The sequence below is a fragment of the Nerophis ophidion genome, linkage group LG05 (genome assembly GCF_033978795.1).
Source record: "Nerophis ophidion isolate RoL-2023_Sa linkage group LG05, RoL_Noph_v1.0, whole genome shotgun sequence".
Classification (NCBI taxonomy): Eukaryota; Metazoa; Chordata; class Actinopteri; order Syngnathiformes; family Syngnathidae; genus Nerophis; species Nerophis ophidion.
This window is the reverse complement of record NC_084615.1, coordinates 17,653,532-17,677,765: the sequence shown is the minus strand read 5'-3', so window position 1 is coordinate 17,677,765 and position 24,234 is coordinate 17,653,532. Positions and strand designations below refer to the sequence as shown.

General features: G+C 37.1%; 1 protein-coding gene across 1 annotated transcript in view; it reads left to right on the top strand.

Annotated features, from left to right (window-relative positions):
* mrpl11 (mitochondrial ribosomal protein L11) overlaps nt 1-24,234 on the top strand; it is a 165,336-nt gene that overhangs the window by 106,043 nt on the left and 35,059 nt on the right. The window lies entirely within an intron of this gene.

Sequence of the window (24,234 nt, the reverse complement as noted above, 5' to 3'; positions counted from 1 at the left end):
TTTTAGCATGTTTCGAGTGCCAAATTACATATGACTGAGGTGTTCTGACGCTAGATTGGCCCAATAAAAAAAAAATGCAGGTAGCCTGCTAATGTTAGCGTATTTCAGGTGCCAAGTTACATATGACCAGGGTGTTTGGATTTAAAATTTGCACAAAAAATTAGCAGTTAGCATGTTTCAAGTGCCAAATTACATATAACTGAGGTGTTTTGATGGTAAATCGACCACAAAAAAAAAAAAAAGTTAGCACGCTAATATTAGCATGTTTCAAGTGCCAAATTACATATGACTGAGGTGTTCTGAAGCTAGATTGGCCCAAAAAAAATGCAGTTAGCACGTTAATGTTACCGTATTTCAAGTGCCAAGTTACATATGACCAGGGTGTTTGGATTTAAAATTGGCACAAAAAATAGCAGTTAGCATGTTTCAAGTGCCAAATTACATATAACTAAAGTGTTTTGACGCTAAATTGGCCCAAAAAATAAAAAAATAAGTTAGCATGCTAATGGTAGCATGTTTCAAGTGCCAAATCACATAAGACTGAGGTGTTCTGACACTAGATTGGCCCAAAAAAAAAAATGGTTAACACGTTAATGTTGGCGTATTTCAAGTGCCAAGTTACATATGACCAGGGTGTTTGGATGCAAAATTGGCACCAAAAAATTAGTAGTTAGCATGTTTCAAGTGCCAAATTACATATAACTGAGGTGTTTTGACGCTAAATTGGCCCCCCAAAAAATTATTAAGTTGGCACGCTAATGTTAGCGTGTTTCAAGTGCCTAGTTACACATGAACTGAGGTGTTCAGATGCTAATTTGACCAATAAAATTAATTTAGTTAGCACCCAAATGTTAGCGTGTTTCAAGTGCCAAGTTACATACGACCAGGGTGTTTGGATTTAAAATTTGCACAAAAAAATTAGCAGTTAGCATTTTTCAAGTGCCAAGTTACATATGACCAGGGTGTTTGGATGCAAAATTGGCACCAAAAAATTAGTAGTTAGCATGTTTCAAGTGCCAAATTACATATAACTGAGGTGTTTTGACGCTAAATTGGCCCCCCAAAAAATTATTAAGTTGGCACGCTAATGTTAGCGTGTTTCAAGTGCCTAGTTACACATGAACTGAGGTGTTCAGATGCTGATTTGACCAATAAAATTAATTTAGTTAGCACCCAAATGTTAGCGTGTTTCAAGTGCCAAGTTACATACGACCAGGGTGTTTGGATTTAAAATTTGCACAAAAAAATTAGCAGTTAGCATTTTTCAAGTGCCAAATTACATATAACTAATGTGTTTTGACGCTAAATTGGCCAAAAAAATAAGTTAGCATGCTAATGTTAGCATGTTTCAAGTGCCAAATTACATTTGACTGAGGTGTTCTGACGTTAAATTGGCCCAATAAAAAAAAATGCAGGTAGACCGCTAATGTTAGCACATTTCAAGTGCCAAGTTACATATGACAAGGGTGTTTGGATGCAAAATTGGCACAAAAAAATTAGCAGTTAGCATGTTTCAAGTGCCAAATTACATATAACTGAGGTGTTTTGACGGTAAATTGGCCCCCCCAAAAAATTAAGTTAGCACGCTAATGTTAGCGTGTTTCAAGTGCAAAGTTACACATGACTGAGGTGTTCAGATGCTAATTTGGCCCCAAAAATTAATTCAGTTAGCACGCAAATGTTAGCGTGTTTCAAGTGCCAAATTACATATAACTAAGGTGTTTTGACGCTAAATTGGCCCAAAAAATAAGTTAGCATGCTAATGTTAGCATGTTTCAAGTGCCAAATTACATATGACTGAGGTGTTCTGACGCTAGATTGGCCCAATAAAAAAAATGCAGGTAGCACGCTAATGTTAGCGTATTTCAAGTGCCAAGTTACACATGACTAGGGTTTTTGGATTTGAAATTGGCACAAAAAAATCTGCAGTTAGCGTGTGTCAAGTGCCAAATTACATATAACTAAGGTGTTTTGACGCTAAATTGGCCCAAAAAATAAAAAATAAGTTAGCATGCTAATGTTTGCATTTGTCAAGTGCCAAATTACATGATTGAGGTGTTCGGACGCTAGATTGGCCAAAAAAGAAAATGCAGTTAGCACGTTAACGTTAGCGTATTTCAAGTGCCAAGTTACATATGACCAGGGTGTTTGGATTTAAAATTGGCACAAAAAAAATAGCAGTTAGCATGTTTCAAGTGCCAAATTACATATAACTAAAGTGTTTTGACGCTAAATTGGCACAAAAAATAAAAAATAAGTTAGCATGCTAATGGTAGCATGTTTCAAGTGCCAAATCACATAAGACTGAGGTGTTCTGACACTAGATTGGCCCCCCCCAAAAAATGGTTAACACGTTAATGTTAGCGTATTTCAAGTGCCAAGTTACATATGACTAGGGTGTTTGGATGCAAAATTGGCACCAAAAAATTAGTAGTTAGCATGTTTCAAGTGCCAAATTACATATAACTGAGGTGTTTTGACGGTAAATTGGCCCCCCCCAAAAATTATTAAGTTGGCACGCTAATGTTAGCGTGTTTCAAGTGCCAAGTTATACATGAACTGAGGTGTTCAGATGCTAATTTGGCCAATAAAATTAATTGAGTTAGCACGCAAATGTTAGCGTGTTTCAAGTGACAAGTTACATATGACCAGGGTGTTTGGATTTAAAATTGGCACAAAAAAATTAGCAGTTAGCATGTTTCAGGTGCCAAATTACATATAACTGTGTTTTGACGCTAAATTGGCCCAAAAAATAAGTTAGCATGTTAACGTTAGCATGTTTCAAGTGCCAAATTACATATGACTCTGAGGTGTTTGGACGCTAAATTGGCTTTAAAAAAATAGCATGCTAATGTTAGCATGTGTCAAGTGCCAAGAGCTTGTTTGCATGCAAAATTAGCACACAAAAAAAATGTGCATGCTACTTTTAACATGCTAACCTTTAGCATGTTACAAGTGCCAAGTTATCTATGACTCTGAGGTGTTTGGACTGAAAATTGGCCCAAAAAAAATAAAAAAAATAAAAATTAGCATGCTAATGTTAGCATGTTTCAAGTGCCAAGTCAGATTTGCATGAATTGTTGTGATGGTGACACCCTGAATGCACCGCTGAGGTAGCACACCTAAACATGTCCACCATGGTCACATTTTCAGTACTCAAGCAGACCCCAAATACAGACAAACGGGTCTATGTCTGTTGGCTCTGCGATGAGGAGGCAACTTGTCCAGAGTGTACCCCGCCTTCCGCCCAAATGCAGCTGAGATAGGCTCCAGCGTCCCTTGCGGGGCAAGCGGTATGAAATGGATGGATGGGCATTTCCTTGTGTTTTGCTCCCAGTGGAAGATGAGGACTAAGTGGAGCGAGAGATGGTGGCAGCCTTGTAGACACATTTGGAGCTCACATGATGCAAATTTAATTAGTCCTCCTCCTCTTCACTCACTGCACCTTCCTCACCCACCTTGTCACACTCAAGGCCCGGCACTTTATTTTATGCGGCCCGCGAAAGCCTGGAAATACTGTATTTTCCGGACCAAAGGGCACACTCCTGATGAATGGTCTATTTTCGACCTTTTTTCATGTATAAGACGCACTGGACTATAAGGCGCATTAAAGGAGTCATTATTATTATTATTATTATTATTATTATTATTATTACCGTATTTCCTTGAATTGCCGCCTGGGCGCTAATTAATTTAAAACCTCTTCTCACACCAGCGCTTACCAAAGGCATGCGGTAAATTTAGGCCTGCGCTTATAAATTTGAGTGTGATGTAAGGATACCATCATGAAAAGCACATTTAATTAAAAAAAACCTTATTATGGTCTTACCTTTACTTATAAATGAAGTCCATGCGCAGCTCCTTCTGATCAAAAGCATCGATAACTTGTTTATAGAAGTCTTCCTTATCTTTCTTCAGTTTTAAAAGTCTCTCTGTCTCGATGGAGATCTTCCTTTATTACCTCCTGCTTCGATTGAAAGTCCAGTTTAGAAAACTTAAATTTTAGATATGTAATCCTCCATGTTAAAAGTGCAAGCGAGAGGAAAAAAATAAACGAACGCTGCTCACTCTTGCTGCTTGTTGTCACTTCTTCTGCAGCCGAGTAGTCGCAAGAAGGATCACTAGCGCCCTCTACCACCAGGAGGCGGGAGTCATTTAATGACTCAATTTGACACGCGCAGCTACGGTATATTAATAAAACATAGCTGCTTACTGTTCTTTTTAGCATATTCAATAGCTTGGACCTTAAATCCTACTGAATAGCTCTTAATCTTCTTCCCTTTATGCGATTTCAAATTATTGAAATCAGCCTCCTCCATTTCGAAAATAATGACAGGTGAAGTGTCACTCATGACGTGACGAGTTTGACCCAGCGGAAAATCTAGGCATATTCCAATTATTTTGCGAAACAAATTTGACCCGGCGGAAATTCTAGACATGCGCTAATAGAAATAATATTTTGCGAAACGAGTTTGACCCGGCGGTAATGCTAAGCATGCGCTAATTATTTTGCGAAACGAGTTTGACCCGGCAGTAATTCTAGGCAGGCGCATACTATATACCCGGCGGCCATTCAAGGAAATACGGTATTATTTTCTTAATGTAAAAGTCTTCCTTGTGTGGTCTACATAACATGTGATGGTGGTTCAAAATGTTACATCATCTTCAAGTCGCTTTAGAATGCGCCGTTTTGTGGGCGGTCTTACTTACGTGCCTCCACTTCGACAGCGTCTTCTCCCCGTCATCTTTGTTGTAGCGGTGTAGCGTGCAAGGACGGGAGTGGAAGAAGTGTCTTAAGGTGGCGCTAACTGTTTTAATGACAGTCAGACTTTACTTCCATCAATAACGGAGCAAAATCTCCTCATCCGTGGCTCACTAGTGCAACAACAAGGGGGCGGTATAACTCGCTTGGTAGAGCGGTCGTTGTGTCTTTGGGCAAGACACTATCCACCTGCTTCCAGTGCCATCAACACTGCTTTAAATGTAACTTAGATATTGGCTTTCACTATGTAAAAGAGCTTAGAGTCTCTAGAGAAAAGCGCTATATAAATATAATTCATTTCACACACGTCACTTCAAATGTGTCCCATGAAAAACCGTCCGACCAGAACTCTCTAATAACTAAAGTTCCTTGGGTGAATAATGTAAAGTCCCCACACCGGTATGTTTTAGTGCTTTCATGGTGAGTTCACTGACAGATATAAGTTAGAACTTTACACTACTTTATATTAGAAATGACAACAGCGGAGGATAAATGTCACATAACAAGAAGATAGACAAAAAAGAAGAAACGTATCGACTACGGTGTCAGCACGGACTACAAAGGCAGACTAGCGTGCAATTTTTCAGGACTTATGCAGATCCCAAATACAGATGAGCTGGTACCAGAATTTAAGACAAGTTACTTTTGCATAATATTGCGAAACAAAACACCAGATGTATTACATTATACACACACCATAATAATACTCCCATGTTTAATTTGCCAACAATCCATCAAGATTGTAGCGTGCAATTTTTCAGGATTTATGCAGCTCTCAAATACAGATCAGCAGGTACCAGAAAGTAAGAAAAGTTGCTTTTGCATAATATTGCGAAACAAAACGACGGATAATATGTCTTACCTTATACACACACCATAATAATACTAATAATACTATGAAGCAGTGTGGCTTCATAGCTTACCAAAGTCCTACTAAAACATTTTGGTCAATTTTTGAGCGCCGTGTGTAATGTTCTATATTTTCTATGGAACATATAAAATGTTGGTGTTTACTTAAGTTATATTACAGTCTACACCAGGGGTCACCAACCTTTTTGAAACCAAGAGCTACTTTTTGGGTACTGATTAATGCGAAGAACTACCAATTTGATACACACTTAAATAAATTGCCAGAAATAGCAAATTTGTTCAATTTACCTTTAACTCTGTTATTATTAATAATGAATGATATTTATCTTTGTGGAAACACTGCTCATCTTAATGATTTCTCACAATAAATATATATTTTTGATGACATGTTTTAAATAGGTTAAAATCCAATCTGCACTTTGTTAGAATATATAACAAATTGGACCAAGTTATATTTCTAACAAAGACAAATTATTATTTCTTCTAGATTTTCCAGAACAAAAATTTTAAAAGAAATTCAAAAGACTTTGAAATAAGATTTAAATTTGATTTTACAGATTTTCTAGATTTGCCAGAATATATTTTTTTGAGTTTTAATCATAATAAGTTTGAAGAAAGATTTCACAAATATTTTTCGTCGAAAAAACAGAAGCTAAAATGAAGAATTAAATAAAAATGTATTTATTATTCTTTACAATAAAAAAAATTAAAATTTAAAGAAGAGGAAGGAAAAGGTAAAAAGGTATGTGTGTTTAAAAATCTGAAATCATTTTTAAGGTTGTATTTTTTCCTAAAATTGTCTTTCTGAAAGTTATAAGAAGCAAAGTAAAAAGATAAATTAATTTATTGAAACAAGTGAAGTTAAAATATTTTGTTGGATTTTCAAATTCTATTTGAGTTTTGTCTCTCTTAGAATTAAAAATGTCGAGCAAAGCGAGACCAGCTTGCTAGTAAATAAATAAAACAAAAAAAATAGAGGCAGCTCACTGGTAAGTGCTGCTATTTGAGCTAATTTTAGAACAGGCCAGCGGGCGACTCATCTGGTCCTTACGGGCGGCCTGGTGCCCACGGGCACCGCGTTGGTGGCCCCTGATATACACATATCTCTTATGTTCGACTGCAATCTACTGGTCACACTTATCATTACACCATGTACCAAATAAAGTAACTTCGAGGTGGGTAAGCTCAACCGAACTTAAGGTGCACTGTCGAGTTTTGAGGGAAAAAACAAGGATTTTAAGTCCGCATTATAAACTTCTTAAGGCCCAAGCTGTTTGTTTACATGCTTTTTTTATATTTCTCTTTGCTATTTGGGCTTATTGGACCTTAATTAGAATACAGATATGATGTACACCCTGGTCATATTTAACTATGATGTACAAACGTGTACTTCATGTTTAGTGACATGCTAATTCTTATTTTTACACTTTTTTTTGTATGTTATACTCTTCTGACACATCCAGATGGCAGTATCAGTGCCCACATAAGTGGCCATGAGACCCCAATTCAGTAGTGTACACAATTTTGGAAATAAGAGCTAAAAAGTGCTTTCCACATATGTGGACACTTAAGCCTTTAGAGGTGTTAATTAAAGTCCAGAAAATATGGTAGATGAAAGTATATATAATGATCATATGCATTGACAAATGAATATATTATTTGCTATTACGAGCGGCCCTCATGCTATGGCGTCTGTAGACGCCATAGCATACTTGCCAACCCTTCCGGGAGACCCCCGAAATTCAGCGCCTCTCCCGAAAACCTCCCAGGACAAATTTTCTCCCGAAAGTCTCCCGAAATTCAGGCGGCGCTGGAGGCCACGCCCCCTCCAGCTCCATGTGGACCTGAGTGAGGACATCCTGTTTTCATGTCCGCTTTCCCACAATATAAACAGCGTGTCTGCCCAATGACGTTATAACTGTAGAATGATCGAGGGCGAGTTTCTGGTTTCGTATGTGGGTTTATAGTTAGGCAGTTTCATTAATGTCTTCCCAGCGCGGTGACTTCACACAACAGCAGCAGTCACGTTTTCGTCTATCGTAAAGCAGTTTGTCTGCCGTAAACAGCAATATAATGACACTCTTAAACAGGACAATACTGCCATCTACTGTACATGCATATGTGACAATAACATCTACGGCTCCCCCCCTCTTAACCACGCCCCCAACCACAGTTAGTACATGTACACGGTTTCCCTCCACTTTATTCATGTAGTACATGTACACTGTTTCTCTCCACTTTCTTCATGTGGTACATGTACACTGTTGCTCTCCACTTTATTCATGTAGTACATATACACGGTTTCTCTCCAGCGTCACACTTGTTCCTCAATCTCCAAACATCTGCTGGAGCTTGACGTGCACCTCGGGCGGTTCGAGGGACTTTTTTACATGGCTTCAGCAGCGATGCAGATCGCAGGGATGTGACTGTCCTCGGGACTCGGCTTAGTATAAGATGAAGAATTTTGTCTCTTCTGACTTGTAAATGTTGCTACAATGCTGGAGACGTTTGTTAAACCAGGAGTCACCAACGCGGTACCCGCGGGCACCAGGTCGCCCGTGAGGACCAGATGAGTCGCCCGCTGGCTTGTTCTAAAAATAGCTCAAATAGCAGCACTTACCAGTGAGTTGCCTCTATTTTTTAAATTGTATTTATTTACTAGCAAGCGGGTCTTGCTCTGCTTGACATTTTTAATTCTAAGAGAGACAAAACTCAAATACAAATTGAAAATTCAAGCAAATATTTTAAAGACTTGGTCTTCACTTGTTTAAATACATTCACTTATTTTTTTTACTTTGCTTCTTATAACTTTCAGAAAGACAATTTTAGAGAAAAACTACAACCTTAAAAATGATTTTAGGATTTTTAAACCCATATACCTTTTTACCTTTTAAATTCATTCCTCTTCTTTCCTGACAATTTAAATCAATGTTCAAGTAAATTGATTTTTTTATTGTAAAGAATAATAAATACATTTTAATTTAATTCCTCATTTTAGCTTCTTTTTTTTTCGACGAAGAATATTTGTGAAATATTTCTTCAAACTTATTATGATTAAAATTCAAAAAAATATATTCTGGCAGATCTAGAAAATCTTTAGAATCAAATTTAAACCTTATTTCAAAGTCTTTTGAATTTCTTTTAAAATTTTTGTTCTGGGAAATCTAGAAGAAATAATGATTTGTCTTTTTTAGAAATATAGCTTGGTCCAATTTGTTATATTTTCTAACAAAGTGCAGATTGGATTTTAACCTATTCAAAACATGTCATCAAAATTCTAAAATTAATCTTAATCAGGAAAAATTACTAATGATGTTCCATAAATTATTTTTTAAATTGTTGTCAAAAAGATTCAAAGTAGCTAGTTTTTCTCTTCTTTTTTTCAGTTGAATTTTGAATTTTAAAAAGTCGAAATTGAAGATAAACTGTCTCAAAATTAAATGTTCTTTTTTTTCCTGTTTTCTCCTCTTTTAGAGCGTTCAATTAAGTGTTTTTTAATCATTTATTCTCTACAAAAAACCTTCCGTAAAAGTAAAAAAAAATGTACGACGGACTGATAGACAGAAATACCCATTTTTTAAATATATATAGATTTATTTATTAAAGGTCAATTGAGCAAATTGGCTATTTCTGGCAATTTATTTAAGTGTGTATCAAACTGGTAGCCCTTTGCATTAATCAATACCCAAGAAGTAGCTCTTGGTTTCAAATTGGTTGATGACCCCTGTGTTAAACCATCATAAAGTTAGTGGGAGCTTGCCTGCACTTATTGGAGGCCTCGCTTTGCTGAGTTTTTCAGTCTGGCAACATGGTGAGGTGAACTTTTTTTTTTTTGTCAAACTTGAAAAAAATGAAGGCCTTTAGTAAAAACAAAAACAAAATAACTATATTATTGAAACTCATTTTTTTGCGGGCCACATAGAATGATGTGCTGGCCCTTGGGCCTTGAGTTTGACAGCTGTGCTATAGTGTTTCAATAAAGAATCATCCCTTTATCAGTCTGCTTGTAAAACTTGGCACTCTGGCTCAAAAATGATGACATGTTATATCTTAACTTTTCCCAAAGTAATCAATGTTGGCTCTCGCAAAGTCTGTTTGATGATCATTGTTGTTGATGTGGAAGGGATCTGTGGTTCCTAACTCTTATTTCATACTGTAGTTCACATGACTGGTTTCTTCAGTATCTTTTAAAATGGCTCAAGAATACTCTTGAGCTGTATACTATTGTCATCATATCTATTTATTCGCAAACTTTGGAAGACTTTTGGTGTCAGAAATCATATATTCGTATATAGTAATAGTTCCAATATCGAGAGCACACCTGGGCAGTCATGTTTTCTAATGACCGTAAGTCTTGAACTATACAAAGTATTTCAATGGTTGGAATCTGCGCTTTTGCATGATATTCAAGTTACTATGGTCATCTAATTAGTTACTATGGTCATCTAATTAGTTATTATGGTCATCTAATTAGTTACTATGGTCATCTAATTAGTTACTATGGTAATCTATTAAGTTACCATGGTAATGTAATGACTTACTTTGGTAATCTAACGAGTTACTATGGTCATATAATTAGTTACTATGGTAATTTAATTAGTTACCATTGTAATATAACAATGAAGCCGGACCGAGCGTGGCGAGAAAGGTGAATAAATAGCTCTCTGATTTGTGGTCGACTGCAGGCGAGCGTGCCGACCACTAACCAGAGGCCGGTGAACCCAATTAATTCCCATAGAAACCAAAACAATCCCAAAGGTGCACAAAACAGGAACTAAGGGAGTCCAAAACTAACAGAACATAGCTAAACAAAACATGATCCGGCCACGGATCATGACATGCTAACAACGTTAGCGATCCCAATTGACCTTTTTTTGTGATGTGTAAAGTTCAACAAGCAAATAGTACATCAAAAGGTGTAGTTTCCTCTGCCTTCTGTTCTGCTAGCCATTCTGTTGTCATACAAGAATGTAGCTTATAGTTTGATTTAGCATGCTGATTGACTCTTTATTAATCTAGCCTATTTCTATTCATTTGTCCATTGTCGAAGTTTGTTCTCCTGGGATGCAAACAGACTTTTCCGGACAAGGGTAGCAGGTAGGAGCATATTTAATTATTTACTAACACTCAACAAAGTACAAAAAACAAAACAGAAAAGAACCCGAAGGCAAGCGTGCTTATTGCACGCGGAAGCTAAGGCAAAAAACTTTGAACATGAAACTATGGACATGAAAAAAACTGACCAAACTATGGCATCGAACAAACAAAACTTGGTGTGGCATGAAACAAATAGCATTACCTACGGAATCGGTCGTGAAAACGAGCAACATGAACTATGGTATCGCATGAAAACAAGCAATGACGCCACCCCGACTGACTGGCAAAGACGGGCTTAAATAATGGTCTCTTGGTTAGAGCAGGTGCATGTCCCGAACGCCAGAGGCAGGTAAAACCTATAAATCGGCATGGTAACCAAAACAAACAAGGGTGCACTAAAACAGGAACTAATGGAGTCCTAAAACTAACAGAAAATAACATAAATATAATCCAGACGACAGATCATGACATCCTTCAGTCAAATATTTTAAAGACTTCTCCAATTGTTTAGCTGACTATTTATATCTATGTGTGACATTGCATTAGTCTTTTACAAGCTTCTTATCTTATTCTACAGAATCAGATGGACGGTGTCCAACTTTGAATGATCAAAAAATGGTAAAAATGTCCAAACTTCCCGAGCTTAACTTCCCATTGTTAATTTCCAGAAAGTTTCCGGAAACTTACCGGAAAATTTCCAACCCTTTGCAATAGAGATGTCCGGTAATGACTTTTTTGCAGATATCCGATATTCCTCAACTCTTAATTACCGATACCGATATCAACCGATACAGATATATGCAGTGGTGGAATTAACACATTATTATGCCTAATTTTGTTGTGATGCTCCGCTGGATGCATTAAACAATGTAACAAGGTTTTCCAAAATAAATCAACTGAAGTTATGGAAAAAAAATGTCAACATGGTACTGCCATATTTATTATTGAAGTCACAAAGTGCATTATTTTTTTAACATGCCTCAAAACTGTGACGTTTTGCCGGCATTGTGGTGATGCGGTTGCGTTCTCTCGTAAATGCAGGCGGACTGGACACACCGTGAAGGTAAGAAGTGATGATTTATGTATACTACCAGCACCCCCCGCGACCCCAAAGGGAATAAGCGGTAGAAAATGGATGGAAATGGAAATGTAACAGACTAAGAACAAAAACACTTGCACAAGGCACTAAAGACAAAACCAACATAACTAGCATGGGAGCTAGAAAGAACAAAAGGCGCTAGCATGTGAGCTCGGGGAACAAACAAGGGAATAGCATGGAAGCTAACAAATACAAATTTACTTTTACCACAATCGGGTATAGCGACGTCACCTGTTGCATCGGACAGCAAACTTAGACTGCGAGAAAGAATGAACAAAGAAGGCTGGCTTAAATACAGGAACATAATTAAGAGGCAGGTGCGCGACAAAAACAAAAGGCAGGTGACACAAATGCGTAGTCATGACAACAAAACAAAACAGGTAGTGCCACCAGGAACTAAGGAAGTCAAATACTAACAATATGTGATACAAAACCAGAACATGACATGATCCGAGTAGCGGATCATGACAAAAACAGCAGCTTGGAATTTGGGACGTGCTCCCCCTGAGAGAGCATGAGGAGGTTGAGATGGGCGGGGTTGGGGTGGTGTATTTTGTAGCGTCCCGGAAGAGTTAGTGCTGCAAGGGGTTCTGGGTATTTGTTCTCTTGTGTTACGGTGCGAAATGTGTTTGTCATTCTTGTTTGGTGTGGGTTCACATATTTCTAATAGTGTTAAATTTGTTTGTACGGCCACCCTCACTGTGACCTGTATGGCTGTTGACCAAGTTTGCGCTTGCATTCACTTGTGTGTGTGAAAAGCCGTATATATTATGAGATTGGGCCGGCACGCAAAGGCAGTGCCTTTAAGGTTTATTGGCGCTCTGTACTTCTCCCTACGTCCGGCGTTTTTAAAAAGTCATAAATTGTACTTTTTGAGACCGATACCGATAATTTCCCATATTACATTTTAAAGCATTTATCGGCCGATAATATCGTCAGTTCGTTATTATCAGACATCTCTACTTTGCAGCCCTACTCAAGACCCCAAAAAACCAAGAAGTGCAAATGTTGCAGGCCTCCGTTTGTGCGCCTTGTTCCACAGGACCTTTATGAAGCAGGCCCAAAGTCCACAATCCATTTTTAGTCCAATGAGAGCAGCTTTTAAAACGTTGATCCTGTGGTCCCAGAGACAGTGTAAGCTCCTCCTTAGGAGCAGCAACAACACCCGGTGTGCTCTGAGAGGTCACTTTAATCAGACTGCTGTGTGAAAAGGGATGGCGAGTCATCCTTTTTGCCAGCCCTTTTGCCTGCCTAGGCAGATTTTCCCATTTTTCACTCCTCAAAGTGAGCGTCTGGTATTCTGCTCCCCCGTTCCTTGAGTGGGTGTGGCTGAAGGTCACGCCGCCAACTCCATCACTGCCAGGGACCAAGAGAAGCGAGGCGTCGGACGCCTGCAACCGTGGCAATCATGTTTCTTTTTGAAGGATTTGGGGTTCACAAAGTGTAACGCCGTGAGACTCCAGGGGCACAGTCCACTTCTTCACTTTCCACAACAGTGACTTCTTCTCATCTGGACTCAGGAATGATTTTAGATGGACAAAATCTTGGTGCGGCACCAACCACTTCAATTAAGTCCAGGCCTCTCTTCCAAATTGTATGAAGGGCCCAGACAGCAGACGCAGCAATATCAATTTTTGCATGGCCGCTTGTCGTTAGGCAGAGTTGACGGGGCTCCATCATAACTGCCCCGTTGTCCAATAAAACAAGGTTCAAAGTTCAAAATGTATTGGTCACATGCAGACTAGACCACAGTGAAAGGCTTTTTTCCATGCTTATAGGTATTGCGTACAGTGGGATCCAAGGACTAGTTGCAGAATCTAATACCCTAAATCACATAAATACAAACATTTGAATAGCTCTGATGTACATTAATTACAAGACAATGAGTTGCACAATAAGTTACAGTAGTCATGGTCGAAGTATCGGTACAAGTAGAAGTACAGTAGTCAAATACAGTACCACTACAAGATCAGATAGTATAGCAATATGCACCCCCATTCCATCCCTGATGCTAGCTTTTGAAGTTTGCGTCGATAACAGTCTGAACGGTTCGCTTCCCCTTTGGTCCGGATGACACAATGTCGAATATTTCCGAAAACAATTTGAAATGTGGACTCGTCAGACCACAGAACACTTTTCCACTTTGCATCAGTCCACTTGGATGATCTCGGCCCCAGAGAAGCCGGCGGCGTTTCTGGATGTTGTTGATAAATGGCTTTCGTTTTGCATAGTAGAGCTTTAACTTGCACTTACAGATGTAGCGACCAACTGTATTTAGTGACAGTGGTTTTCTGAAGTGTTCCTGAGCCCATGTGGTGATATCCTTTAGAGATTGATGTCGGTTTTTGATACAGTGCCGTCTGAGGGATGGAAAGTCACGGTTATTCAATGTAGGTTTCCGGCCATGCCGCTCACGTGGAGTGATTTCTCCAGTTTCTCTGAACTTTTTGATGATATTATGTACCGTAGATGTTGAAATCCCTAAATTTCTTGCAATTGCACTTTGAGAAACGTTGTTTTTAAACTGTTTGACTATTTGCTCACGCAATTGTGGACTAAGGGGTGTACCTCGCCCCATCCTTTCTTGTGAAAGACTGAGCATTTTTTGGGAAGCTGTTTTTATACCCAATCATGGCACCCACCTGTTCCCAATTAGCCTGCACACCTGTGGGATGTTCCAAATAAGTGTTTGATGAGCATTCCTCAACTTTATCAGTATTTATGGCCTCCTTTCCCAACTTCTTTGTCACGTGTTGCTGGCATCAAATTCTAAAGTTAATGATTATTTGCAAAAAAAAAACCTGTTTATCAGTTTCAACATCAAATATGTTGTCTTTGTAGCATATTCATGATGTTCTTTACACCTTTGACCAGGACAGTACCTGACCACAGTCTTCCTCACACAGGCAGACGAAAGGTTTTCTCCCTCATCTGTGAGGTGAAGTCAGCCATTCCTGTGAGTCCAATCAAGTAGGGATCAGGTCCGGGGCAAAGTGGATTTATGCCGTGCAGCCTGCCACACCGTCCGTGGTGTGGCAGGCATAAAAAGTAATCAGGCGGGCGACGCAGCAGGGAGGCTTAATGTGATAAAACATCAACAGATGAAATGAAGGAGTTCTTTCCCACTGAAGACTTGAATTAACCTGGCTTCCCACTAGCAGAGTCTACCCCCTGTGGTGTCGGCTACACCCAGCAATTATTCCCGCCGTTTCGTCTGCCAGGGGCAATTAATCCTCCCTCCCCTCCCGGAGGCCCTCTTCTACGTCCGTGGCCATTATCTCCGTGTTTGCCACGCTTCCATAAGCACAATACTCGCCTTGACCTATTCTGCAGTCTCCTCGCCATTCCTCACGCACTTCTCCCTGCTCTCAGACGCACCTGCGACCGCACCATCTTTCCCCCGCCGTCAGCAGCTTTCGTACGCGCTCACATGCACTCTTCACCGCACTGGGCTGTCACGTTGTTCATGCATAAACATGCACCACCTGCACGTGTTCCTTCACCTCCTTCACACACACACCGCTCTTCATAGTGTGAATGCTCCAAAGTTTTCTCCACCAAAATTCATCTACTATTGTGTGAATGCATCAAACATTCACACACATGGTTTTATACACCAAAATGTATCAGTTTATTATTATTATTATTATTATTATTATGTGAATATTCCAAAACATTCACACATATAGTTTTATGCACCAAACGTAATCTAATTATTATTATTGTGTGAATAGATAGATAGTACTTTATTGATTCCCTCAGGAGAGTTCCTTCACGAAAATTAAAATGTTCCAAAGTATTTACACACATGGTTTTATACACCAAATTTATTCTCTTTATTATTATTTTTATTATTATTATTATTATTATTGTGTGAATGCTCCAAAACATTCACACATGCATTTTTATACACCAAAATGCATCCATTTATTATTTTTATTGTGTGAATGCTCCAAACATTCACACATATAGATTAAAACACCAAAATGCATCTCTTTATTATTATTATTATTGTGTGAATGCACCAAACATTCACACATATGGTTTTATACACCAAAATGTATCAGTTTATTATTATTGTTATTATTATTATGTGAATATTCCAAAACATTCACACATATAGTTTCGTGCACCAAACGTAATCTACTTATTATTATTATTGTGTGAATAGATAGTACTTTATTGGTTCCTTCAGGAGAGTTCCTTCAGGAAAATTAAAATGTTCCAAAGTATTCACACACATGGTTTTATACACCAAATTTAATCTCTTTATTATTATTGTTATTATTGTGTGAATGCTCCAAAACATTCACACATGCATTTTTATACACCAAAATACATGCATTTATTATTTTTATTGTGTGAATGCTCCAAACATTCACACATAGATTCATGCACCAAACGTAATCTACTTATTATTATTATTGTGTGAATAGATAGATAGTACTTTATTGATTCCTTCAGGAGAGTTCCTTCAGGAAAATTTAAATGTTCCAAAGTATTCACACACATGGTTTTATACACCAAATTTAATCTCTTTATTATTATTGTTATTATTGTGTGAATGCTCCAAAACATTCACACATGCATTTTTATATACCAAAATTCATGCATTTATTATTTTTATTGTGTGAATGCTCCAAACATTCACACATATAGATTTATGAACCAAACGTAATCTACTCATTATTATTATTGTGTGAATGGATAGATAGTACTTTATTGATTCCTTCAGGAGAGTTCCTTCAGGAAAATTAAAATATTCCAAAGTATTCACACACATGGTTTTATACACCAAATTTAATCTCTTTATTATTATTATTATTATTGTGTGAATGCTCCAAAACATTCACACATGCATTTTTATACACCAAAATTCATGCATTTATTATTTTTATTGTGTGAATGCTCCAAACATTGACACATATAGATTCATGCACCAAACGTAATCTACTTATTATTATTATTGTGTGAATAGATAGATAGTACTTAATTGATTCCTTCAGGAGAGTTCCTACAGGAAAATTTAAATGTTCCAAAGTATTCACACACATGGTTTTATACACCAAATTTAATCTCTTTATTATTATTGTTGTTATTGTGTGAATGCTCCGAAACATTCACACATGCATTTTTATGGACCAAAATTCATCCATTTATTATTTTTATTGCGTGAATGCTCCAAACATTCACACATATAGATTAAAACACCAAAATTCATCTATTTATTATTATTATTGTGTGAATGCTCTAAACATCCATCCATCCATTTCCTACCACTTATTCCCTTTGGGGTCGCGGGTGGCGCTGGTGCCTATCTCAGCTACAATTGGGCAGAAGGCGGGGTACAACCTGAACAAGTCGCCACCTTATCGCAGATGCTCTAAACATTCATACATATAGTTTTACATGCCAAAATTCCTCTATTTATTATTATTATTGTGTGAATGCTCTAAACATTCATACATATAGTTTTACACGCCAAAATTATTCTATGTATTATTGTTATTATTGTGTGAATGCTCCAAACATTCACACACACAGTTTTATACACCAAAATTCATCAGTTTATTATTATTACCATTAATGTATGAATGCTGCAAACATTTTCACACAAATAGATTCAAACACCAAAATTCTTCTATTTATTATTATTATTGTGTGAATGCTCTAAACATTCATACATACAGTTTTATACGCCGAAATTATTCTATGTATTATTATTATTATTATTGTGTGAATGCTCCAAACATTCACACACACGGTTTTATACACCAAAATTCATCAGTTTATTATTATTATCATTAATGTATGAATGCTGCAAACATTTTCACACATATAGATTCAAACACCAAAATTCTTCTATTTATTATTATTATTGTGTGAATGCTCTAAACATTCATACATATAGTTTTACACGCCTAAAATTATTCTATGTATTATTATTGTGTGAATGCTCCAAACATCCAAACACATGGTTTTATACACCAAAATTCATCTATTATTATTGTTGTCTTGGACATTTTTCAAAGTTCCACAACTCCCACATTTTTTTATCCGGTTCAAACCGTTCCAACTTCAAAATATTCAGCCTGTTCAGAAATTGTGTGCCCCCTTTCAACATCTATATAAAAAAAAAAATCCCGGATTTACTAGAATTTCCAGTTTTTAGGGAAATTTTCCCCATTCAAAATTAATTATCCATTTTTCATATTTCCACAACTCCCACATTTCTTAACCTATTCAAACCATTTCACCTTCAACACATTCAATTCATCCTGGACATTCAAACAACCATTTTTCTACATTCAACAAATTTCCAGGAATTACTGCTTTTTTACAACCTTATTTCCAACCTTTTTTAGTACCATGACTGCTTTCACATTTTTCAACCCATTTCAACTGTTCAACTGTGAAAAAATTATGCTTTGTCAGGACAAAAAACTAAGTTGGTTTAAGAACTTGAAAAACTCCCGGTTTTCCCGAAATTCCGTAGTACCAATTTTCCAATTAAAAAACTGTTACTACTCCAAAAATGTTTTGACCTATTTAAACAATTCCAACACAAACAATTTTGCTCATTCAGGAAATTCAGGCTCCTAATTTTTTTCCCCAAAAAATCCCACCTTTCTCAAAATTTCCAGGAAGTACCCATTGAAATGAATAGGACATTTTTCCAAGTTGCACAATTCCCGCATTTTTTAGCCGAGTCAAACCATTTCAAAATCAACACATTCCACTCATCCAACACATTCAAACTATCATTTTTCCAAGTTCCGAAAAATTTCAGGAATTCCCGTTTTTTTTCAAACCCTTATTCGACCCTTGTTTCTGGCGACTACTCCATCCATATTTTTCAACCCACTTCAACCGTTCTACCGTCAAACCATTCTGCCTAATCAAGACAAAAAAAAAAGTTTTTTTTTCTAAATTGGAAAAATACCCGCTTTTCCAAGAATTCCATAATACTATTTCTTGATAAAAAATGTTACTACTTCAACATTTCTCGACCGATTTGAAAACAATTTCAATCCAACTCATTCTGAACATTCACTTTTTTTTTTAACATTTTCAAAAAAAAATCCCGCTTTTCCCTTTCAACATCTGTTAAAAAAAATCCCGGATTTCCCAGAATTCCCAGTTTTTAGGGACAATTCCCCCATTCAAAATGAATTATCCATTTTTCAAACGTCCACAACTCCCACGTTGTTCAACCTATTCAAACCATTCCACCTTCAACACAATTCATCCTGGAAATTCAAACAACCATTTTTCCACATTCAACACATTTTCAGGAATTCCTTTTTTTCCCCCTAACCTTATTTCCAACCTTTTTTAGTACCATGACTCCTTTCACATTTTTTAACCCATTTAAACTGTTCCACTGTCAAAACATTCCTCTTAGTCAGGACAAAAAAACAAGTTGGTTTAAGAACTTGAAAAATTCCCGTTTTTTCCGAAATTCCATAATACCAATTTTCCAATTAAAATACTGTTACTACTTCAAAAAGTTTTCACCGATTTAAACGATTCCAACACCAACCAATTCTGCTCATTCAGGAAATTCAGGCTCCTAATCCTTTTTTAAAAAAAATCCCGCTTTTCCCAAAATTTCCAGGAAGTTCCCATTGAAATGAATGGGACATTTTTCCAAGTTGCACAATTCCCGCATTTTTTAGCCGAGTCAAACCATTCCCACATCAACACATTCCACTCATCCAAGACATTCAACTATCATTTTTCCAAGTTCTGAAAAATTTCAGGAATTCGCAGAATTCCCGTTTTTTTCAAACCCTTATTGGACCCTTGATTCTGGCAACTACTCCTCCCACATTTTTCAACCCACTTCAACCGTTCTACCGTCAAATCATTCCGCTTAATCAAGACAAAAAAATAAAGTTGTTTTTTTTAAATTGGAAAAATACCCGCTTTTCCAAGAATTCCATAATACTATTTCTTGATAAAAGATGTTACTACGTCAACATTTCTCGACTGATTTGAAAACAATTTCAATCCAACTCATTCTGAACATTCACTTTTTTTTTTAACATTTTCCAAAAAAATCCCGCTTTTCCTTTTCAACATCTATTTAAAAAAAAAATCACGGATTTCCCAGAATTCCCAGTTTTTAGGGACATTTCCCCCCTTTAAAATTAATTATCCATTTTTCAAACGTCCACAACTCCCACGTTGTTCAACCTATTCAAACCATTCCACCTTCAACACAATTCATCCTGGAAATTCAAACAACCATTTTTCCACGTTCAACACATTTTCAGGAATTCCTTTTCTTCCCCCTAACCTTATTTCCAACTTTTTTTAGTACCATGAATCCTTTCACATTTTTCAACCCATTTGAACTGTTCCACTGTCAAAACATTCCTCTTAGTCAGGACAAAAAACCAAGTTGGTTTAAGAATTTCAAAAATTCCCTGTTTTCACGATATTCTAATAATAATTTTCCAATTAAAAATTACTACTTCAAAAAGTTTTCACCGATTTAAACAATTCCAACACCAAACAATTCTGCTCATTCAGGAAATTCAGGCTCCTAATCTTTTTCCCCCAAAAATCCCGCTTTTCCCAAAATTTCCAGGAAGTTCCCATTGAAATGAATGTGACATTTTTCCTAGTTGCACAATTCGCACATTTTTCAACCGTTTCAAACCATTCCACCTTCAACACAATTCATCCTGGAAATTCAAACAACCACTTTTCCCCGTTCAACACATTTTCAGGAATTCCATTTTTACCCTAACCTTATTTCCAACCTTTTTTAGTACGATGACTTCTTTGACATTTTTCAACCCATTTAAACTGTTCTACTGTCAAAACATTCCTCTTAGTCAGGACAAAAAAACAAGTTGGTTTAAGAACTTGTAAAATTCCCAGTTTTCCTGAAATTCCGTAATACCAATTTTCCAATTAAAAAACTGTTACTGCTACAAAACATTTTTTGACCGATTTAAACAATTCCAATACCAAGAAATCTGCTCATTCAGGAAATTCAGGCTCCTAATAGTTTTCCAAAAAAATCCCGCTTTTCCAAAAATTTCCAGGAAGTTCCCATTGAAATGAATGTGACATTTTTCCAAGTTGCACAAATCGCACATTTTTCAACCGTTTCAAACCATTCCACCTTCAACACAATTCATCCTGGAAATTCAAACAACCATTTTTCCACATTCAACACATTTTCAGGAATTCCATTTTTCCCCCTAACCTTATTTCCAAACTTTTGTAGTACGATGACTCCTTTCACATTTTTCAACCCATTTCAACTGTTCCACTGTCAAAACATTCCTCTTAGTCAGGACAAAAAACAAGTTGGTTTAAGAATTTGAAAAATTCCTGTTTTTTCAGAAATTCCGTAATACCAATTTTCCAATTAAAAAACTGTTACTACTCTAACAGTTTTTGACCGATTTAAACAATTCCAACACCAACCAATTCTGCTCATTCAGGAAATTCAGGCTCCTAATCTTTTTCCAAAAAAAACCCTCTTTTCCCAAAATTTCCAGGAAGTTCCCATTGAAATGAATGTGACATTTTTCCAAGTTGCACAATTCCCACATTTTTCAACCGTTTCAAACCATTCCACACAATTCATCCTGGAAATTCAAACAACCATTTTTCCACATTCAACACATTTTCAGGAATTCAATTTTTCCTCCTAACCTTATTTCCAAACTTTTGTAGTACGATGACTCCTTTCACATTTTTCAACCCATTTCAACCGTTCCACTGTCAAAACATTCCTCTTAGTCAGGACAAAAAACAAGTTGGTTTAAGAACTTGAAAAATTCCCGTTTTTTCCGAAATTCCGTAATACCAATTTTCCAATTAAAAACTGTTACTACTACAAAACATTTTTTGACCGATTTAAACGGTTCCAACACCAACCAATTCTGCTCATTCAGGAAATTCAAGCTCCTAATCTTTTTCCCAAAAAATTCCCGCTTTTCCCAAAATTTCCAGGAAGTTCCCATTGAAAGGAATGTGACATTTTTCCAAGTTGCACAATTCGCACATTTTTCAACCGTTTCAAACCATTCCACCTTCAACACAATTCATCCTGGAAATTCAAACAACCATTTTTCACGTTCAACACATTTTCAGGAATTCCATTTTTCCTCCTAACCTTATTTCCAAACTTTTTTAGTACGATGACTCCTTTCACATTTTTCAACCCATTTCAACCGTTCCACTGTCAAAACATTCCTCTTAGTCAGGACAAAAAACAAGTTGGTTTAAGAACTTGAAAAATTCCCGTTTTTTCCGAAATTCCATAATACCAATTTTCCAATTAAAAAACTGTTACTACTCTTAACAATTTTTGACAGATTTAAACGATTCCAACAACAACCAATTCTGCTCATTCAGGAAATTCAGGCTCCTAATCTTTTTCCAAAAAAAACCCTCTTTTCCCAAAATTTCCAGGAAGTTCCCATTGAAATGAATGTGACATTTTTCCAAGTTGCACAATTCCCACATTTTTCAACCGTTTCAAACCATTCCACACAATTCATCCTGGAAATTCAAACAACCATTTTTCCACATTCAACACATTTTCAGGAATTCAATTTTTCCTCCTAACCTTATTTCCAAACTTTTGTAGTACGATGACTCCTTTCACATTTTTCAACCCATTTCAACCGTTCCACTGTCAAAACATTCCTCTTAGTCAGGACAAAAAACAAGTTGGTTTAAGAACTTGAAAAATTCCCGTTTTTTCCGAAATTCCGTAATACCAATTTTCCAATTAAAAACTGTTACTACTACAAAACATTTTTTGACCGATTTAAACGGTTCCAACACCAACCAATTCTGCTCATTCAGGAAATTCAAGCTCCTAATCTTTTTCCCAAAAAATTCCCGCTTTTCCCAAAATTTCCAGGAAGTTCCCATTGAAAGGAATGTGACATTTTTCCAAGTTGCACAATTCGCACATTTTTCAACCGTTTCAAACCATTCCACCTTCAACACAATTCATCCTGGAAATTCAAACAACCATTTTTCACGTTCAACACATTTTCAGGAATTCCATTTTTCCTCCTAACCTTATTTCCAAACTTTTTTAGTACGATGACTCCTTTCACATTTTTCAACCCATTTCAACCGTTCCACTGTCAAAACATTCCTCTTAGTCAGGACAAAAAACAAGTTGGTTTAAGAACTTGAAAAATTCCCGTTTTTTCCGAAATTCCATAATACCAATTTTCCAATTAAAAAACTGTTACTACTCTAACAATTTTTGACAGATTTAAACGATTCCAACAACAACCAATTCTGCTCATTCAGGAAATTCAGGCTCCTAATCTTTTTCCAAAAAAATTCCCGCTTTTCCCAAAATTTCCAGGAAGTTCCCATTGAAATGAATGGGACATTTTTCCAAGTTGCATAATTCCCAAATTTGTTAACCGATTCAAACACATTCCACTCATCCTGGACATTCAAACTAACACTTTCCGAAGTTTTAACCCAAATCCCCTTTTTTCTGGAAATTCACACTCTTCAACATTCCAACTATTCTTACATTCACACTACATTCAGTCAGCATTGGAGCATTCACATGCAATTCCTTCAGGAATTTCCTCATCTATTTCTTCAAACATTTCAACTTGCAGACTATTGGAATGCACATTCCCGCCTGTCGGGTCGCAATCCACCCGACCCTTCCCGTTTCTCGACGCCGACCAAACACCGTGCCACATGAGCGCCTTGTCTTGTTAAAAAGAGTTCTTCAAGCTGAAAGGCCAATCACATTAAGACGGGAGAAGTGTCAAAAAGTGAGGGTGGAGTCTATTAAGCATGTCTGAGAGTGTAATTGCAAACGTCTAATTGGCCCTTTAAGTGTGAGGAACAGAGACTCCGGAACCGCAATTAGGAACGGCGAGAAGAACAAAAACCTCTATGCGATTGGCGAGAGAACCACAAGGTCATTTTGAAAGACGCCGAGCTGGAACCTTGTTGTCCTTGTCAAACAGCTGATGAGGAGCGGCCATTGTCTCCCAGAAAGCAGCACCCCCCACTTGGTCATGGAGAGAGGACTTATCCATCCGCGAGAGGCTTGGGTGCAGTGAGGCCAGTCGGACATTTGGTCCGGAAGTTAGGAGTCAACCTTGAACCACGCCGGCCATCTGTCACGCTTGCACGCCATTTGCAACATTGCCAGCAGTCTTGACGCTGAAATTAAATCCACACGCTTTTAGGGCTGGGCGATACGGCCTTTATTGATATCTCCATATTTTTAGGCCATGTGATGATACACCATATACACCATATTTCCTTGAATAGCCGCTAGGGCGCTAATTAATTCAAAGCCTCTTCTCACTCCTGCGCTTATTCAAGTAGGGGTGTGCCAAAACATCGATACTACGATATATCGCGATATTTCCTCTTGCGG